The sequence below is a fragment of the Bactrocera dorsalis genome, chromosome 1 (genome assembly GCF_023373825.1).
Source record: "Bactrocera dorsalis isolate Fly_Bdor chromosome 1, ASM2337382v1, whole genome shotgun sequence".
Lineage (NCBI taxonomy): Eukaryota > Metazoa > Arthropoda > Insecta > Diptera > Tephritidae > Bactrocera > Bactrocera dorsalis.
The window spans coordinates 27,492,112-27,498,111 of NC_064303.1; the positions used below are offsets into that span (position 1 = coordinate 27,492,112).

The 6,000-nt window shown below is 34.9% G+C and overlaps 1 protein-coding gene across 3 annotated transcripts in view; it reads left to right on the plus strand.

Annotated features, from left to right (window-relative positions):
- So5a1 (Solute carrier organic anion transporter family member 5A1) overlaps positions 1 to 6,000 on the plus strand; it is a 71,639-nt gene that overhangs the window by 29,290 nt on the left and 36,349 nt on the right. For all 3 annotated transcript variants that reach the window (XM_049459165.1, XM_049459177.1, XM_049459170.1), the window contains exon 2: positions 427 to 515. The gene's annotated coding sequence lies outside the window, so the exon portion shown is untranslated. The remainder of the gene's footprint in view (positions 1 to 426; positions 516 to 6,000) is intronic.

Genomic DNA, 6,000 nt, shown 5'->3' on the forward strand with positions numbered 1-6,000 from the left:
AACCGGATTTCTCGCCCAGCAAATTCAATGAGTCTGGGTTGTTCCTCATAAACGTTCTGTCTAAGCCTAGTTCGTGAGATTTTGCAATTATGGAGATTTCATCTACCACTAAATTCACGCCTAGATCACGGTGCAGGTCAGCAGATCTAACGTACCAAGAGCTTAACTAAAGACCTTAGTGCCCTATTTTGAAAGCGCTGAATGCTGGCAATACAGCTTTGACTTGAACAAAACTGGGTTTAAAACTTGATTGTATACTAACAGTTTGCTTTGAATTGAGAGTGGATTTCCTGCCAACTAGGTGGTAAAGTTTAGCAAATTTCATATTAAAAAATAAATAAAAAATAAAAAAAATATTTATTACTAACTTACATTTATTCATGTATCTGTATGTATATTAATTATTATTTTGTCGTTTTCTTGCAGAAAAGTGAAACCTTGGTCACAATTTCTAGCTCATCCTGGAGGTTTATACGTTGACACTTGTATTATCAAATGAATGTATGAACAATAAGGTGGGTAAACATTTATTTAAATATCTTTTACTGATACTTATACATAAAATATAAAAAATTCTAAGATATGGTAAAGAGATGAAAATGTACATTCGTTTGACAGTATTTTATGCCATATTCGGTATTTTTAATATTCCAAATATCCTCCCCTTTATTTCTCTTCTTCTTCTTCTTAATTGGCGTAGACACCGCTTACGCGATTATAGCCGAAGTTTTCATTGGGTGTTTTTTTTTTACGTGGCGGGTCCCAAACCTAGCGGACAACCCTATGTAGGGGATGTTTCGCCTTCTCACTTTAGCTCGCCTTAAAACGGATGTTCTTAAGCTACCCAGAGGATACTTGGCCAAAGACCGGAAGTCGTGAGCTGCTTGAGCCATATGTAAAAGAATCGTTTCTGGCCCCTCCCAAGTGAATGGCGATCAGAGAACTTTCCTCACTTGCGTGAACTTCTACACATGACCCCATCCTCCCTCTCTTGTACTGAATAAATATACTATTTGACCATACCGTCCATTTTAGAGCAATAACTTTCTAATATTTAATTTTTGGATTTTTGCATTCCCTCTTTTCAACCATTTCCTAATTTATTGAAGCTTTCTTTCAGATAATGTTATAATTGTATCACTGAGAGATTCATACACATTTCTACGTTCTAAATTCTTTGAAGACCTAGGATGCTATTTGGGGCTTGAACACTTTTTGTTGGATTTGTGGAATACCTCAAAAAAATTATTAGTGCAAAGTTGTAGCTCGTCATATCAATTGCTTCTTGATTTGTGTACTGGAAAGTTAAAAAATCAAGTAAAATTGTACTATATGAGGAGCAGGCCGTCCGAATTCGTTAATTTTTGCACTGTAATATAAGAATGTGAGAAGAATGTCACGCACCAAGTTTAGTTGAAATCGGTTGGTCGGGTATCGAGATATGAGGTTTTACCTTAAAGTGGGCGGTGCCATGCCCATCGTCCAATTGTTACCCCATAAAGCCTTCTCATACCAATCCGGATGTAAAATTTTGTGTCTCTGGCATAGTTAGTCAGTGATTTATCGCACTTATAGTTGTTTTAACAGTACTGTTATATGGGGAGTGGACGGGGTAATCTTCCGATTTCAACCATTTTTACAATGTCGGTAGGAGGCCTTTCGCGATTTATCCTGAGTGGATTTGACAATTGTAGCTTTAATGGTTTAGGAGATATGTACTTTAAATCTATTATAGGGCGAGGTCACGTCGACTTTTTAAAAAAATTAGCCCAGAGGTGCCCTTACTTACTTCGAACCCCTTTGCCAAATAAGAGTTCTATGTCTTATTTTAGTGCTTAGTTATGGTACTTTATACATTCACTGTTAATGACTTTTTGCGTGCGTGGCAGTGGTTGATTACGCCCATCCACGAACTCCGACTTACTTATTTGCCAAAAAAAATAAGAATCAAGGAATTTAAGAATTTTGTCTTAGTATGCATTGAAATGTTGATACAAATATTATTAATATTCTTAATATTTTCGAAGGAGCGTGGGGATCGGAAACGTCATAAAAATGCATTTATTGGTTACTCAGATGCGTGCAAAATATCTTATAGTGCAGCCGTATATACATACATACATATGTACATATTTAGAAACATGTATGTATGTTCACACATGTGAATGCCCACTATGCATACTAATTTTATTGCCATTTGATATTACGTACTATATGTACATGCAGCTACACGATAATCTATATTTTTTGCTGTTTTATGATGAATTTCATAATTAAATATGCAGAGTTCAGCAAACTCCGTAACATTTGATGACTCTGAAATTTGTTAATTGAATTAATTCTGCATCGTTTGCTTCCGTGAAGATTCATAAAATATATGTATGTACGTATGTGATATCGGCATGTGTCAGAATACGTTAATAAATGCACCGTTATATGGACGTATGTAGAAGTTTGTGTAAATATTTTTAATATAATAAACATATATTTTTATTTGAAGTATGCTAACGATTTCCTGATTCAATATAATAAATTTTATTGGTAACTAAACAATTGATTTTTCGAAAAGATTTTTCGGCTGCCATAGAATGGGACTGACTTCATATATGCACATTAGGGCTGTTCATGGTAGTACTGGATATTTTAGAATTTTTGTTTTATTCATTTCTTTTGATTAAGAAGAGTAACAGAAATCAGATTCTGAAATCAGTTCATTGTTAGAATGGAATTTAAATAAAGTAATAGAGGAACAATAAATCTAATTATGTAGGGATGGTAAACTCGATTCCCATTCTACTCGAGAATCGAGTTTTCTCGTAAAATAATCGATTTTTTGTAATCGATCTTCAGTAGCCGAAGTCGATTAAGAATCAATTCTTCACATTCGAAAAATCGATTATTTTACGAGAAAACTCGATTCTCGAGTAGAATCGGAATGGAGTTTACCATCCTTACTGGCAGCCATCGCGTGCACATATAATGACCTCCGCATAATAACAATAAAAATGATTTTTTTCCATGTTATTTATATGGAAAACAGAAAATTTGAAAGAGGCACCTCTTAATATTAATGTTAAGAGCTCATCTTTTGAGTGACGTTGTTTTTCACATTTTAGAAAGTTTTTAGCCTGTTTTTCAGTTGAAAAAAAAGGTTGCCTCAGAATGACACACTCTAGTATGTATGTACATATAATGAGAAAAGGAAAGACCTCTTGGGAATCTTGGTAATATTTTTATAATGTTAGAAGGTCTTGCCTGAGTCTATAAAAAAACACAACTTTGAAATTTATTCAAGAGCTGGATAGACGTCTTTTAAGCATTTGATTCATGACCTTCCCTGAATGTTGTGTGCCACTAAAATACTTGCACTATTTGTGATAAAGTAAACTCTTAAAAACACTTCCGCGAGATTTTCAATGATTTCGTAGCCATGATTAAATTGGAAACACAAAATTTCTAGCGAAATCGTTGTTAAACTTTTTTACATGATAAAAATCGTCAGATAAACACTAATGATGCTTTGAATGAATATAAATTCAGGCCTTTTGATAAAACAATAGCCGAAATATTGGGTTCTCTAAAAAGTCTTGCGGTATTTTTATTGAATCAATTCGTGTGGCACCCATACATCGAGCTTCTTAGTGACTCCAAGCTTCTTCAAATGGTTTATAACGGTTTGATGACTACTATGCCGGTCTCTTTCGACCAATTCAGCGATTTTATCGCAATTTTCGACGACACGCCTTCCGGAGCGTGGCGCATCTTCGACTCTACACCAGAACGAAAACGTTGAAACCATCGTTATGCGGTGGAAATGGAAACTGTATCGGGTCCATAAACTGCACAAATTTTATTGGCGGCTTGAGATGCATTTTTGCCTTTATCGTAGTAGTACTGTAAAATATGCCGTATTTTCTCTTTATTTTGCTCCATGTTTGTGACGCTATAACTCACGAACGACTTAAAAGAAACAACCAATCTAACACGTGTTAGCGCGTGAAATGAGCTTTCCAAAAAGGTATAGCATGACCCGATGCGACGAATAAAACTAGAACTACGCGCTTTCAGCGCCAACTAGCGAAAATACGGCAAGACTTTTTTGACAACCCAATATGTTAAGTCGATCTCTAAGAGATGTTGAAATTTGTTTTATAGATTCGATTTGCGGCCCCAGTCAATTTTGATCAGATGGTTGTGAAAGAAAGTCTTGACCTCCCTAAAGCGGGACAGTTAAGAAGAAAGTGTTGAGTTGTTTCCACCTCATCTTATTCCATACATCTTCTGCAGAAGGCGACTGGGTGGACTCTTCGCCTTACACCAATAGGGCAATGACCCATTAAAAGCTCTTCTCTAGTGAGAGGCTAGCCTTACTGAAGGCAAAGAGATGACAAGATCTCTTGCGATCGATCTTGCGCCAAAAGGCTTTTGCGACAGCTTATGTATCAATGATGGCCCAGCGCTGGCCAAGCTTCTTCCTTCTCTGAAGGAGGCTGCACTTCAGAGCAGTAAGTCTACTACACAACTCCTTCGCCGGTATATGGGTAGAGAAAGAGCCGCCAGAGTTCGGTTTCGGATCCAAGTGTTACGGTATGAAGTCAAAATGAGTGAGGTTTCTCGAGTGTTCAGTCAGATTTTCTTATTACTAAAAGCAAATGCTCCCAGTTTATATAAATTCATATTCAGTTTTGGCCTTCAACTTCCAGGTTATGCATCATCGCAGATCATAGGTTCCAATTAGTTCTATTTTCAAGCCTAAGTTACATTTTTGTGTCATATAAAGTTGAATGCATTGACTTGTTCTGTGTAATTTTCATACGTGGAGACACTTTGACTTTTTATTGTTTTCAAAACTTACATTAGTCACTCGATTTGAAAGATGATTGCTGAATTGTTCCTATATTTAATAACTATTTTCAAGTCGCTTTATTATGCTTCCCGGGCTTAAAATTAATAAAAATGTTAGTTTAAGTACTTTTTTTAATTATTATCGGCTATAGAAATTAGTCTGCAATAAATGTAAACAGTTTCAATCCAATAACTGTAGTACAACTAAGTTTGAAGAATTAAGGACAGAATCACGAGATCAACAGACTGACTTATAATTCACCTTAGCATAGCTCTGCTGATCAGATATTCGACTTACTTTTACTTATTTATCTGTGTCACATTACTATTGCTAGCATTTGATATTGGCTTTGTTAACATTGTCGTCGTCTCAGGAAATTTTTTGTCGCAGTTCAAAGGACCTTCCTAAAAGTTGCCTGGAAAGAGTTATTAATTTCGAAAAAATACGACCCTCCCTAGTACATATACTCATTGTAGTTATATATAAGTATATTTTATAACTCCATTATTATTTAATGCCGATAATTGATATGCCTTTATTATAGAATTTACGTCACATAATAGATTTAACTTAAATGTCGTTAAGTGAGTAAGTCAGTAAATGAATAGAGATAAATGTGTGTACAGTGTATATTGAAATGGGATGTGAGATGCGTAATTTATTGATTGTGACGAAAGCAATTTGCATGCGCAAACTCATCCTAATCTGCATAACTCCATCTATTGTCTATATCTACTAATATAGTAGACATACATACATATATTTTGTAATATGGTCTGTGGATATTTATGTATATACTTATCTATGTACATATTTATGTAAGTATGTCAGGAAGACTTTTGAGGTATGAATATCAAATAGAACAGTTTTCCATACAATAACTTGATTTGGATCGTACAATTTATATGGAAGCTATATATATATGTGCATGTTATAGTAATCCGATCTAAACAATTTATTCGCAGATTATATCGTGCCTTAGGCTGGTCAGTCAGTTTGTATGACAGCTATAGGGAGAACTATTTCCGCTTTTGTAAAGAAAAACATATATACTTCAAATTTAATGAGAAATGTGTATTATAATTGGAAAGAACATTTCTCGGCATTTATTATTTGAAGATTATCTCTTTCAAATATTGGCCGGGGCAAAGTCT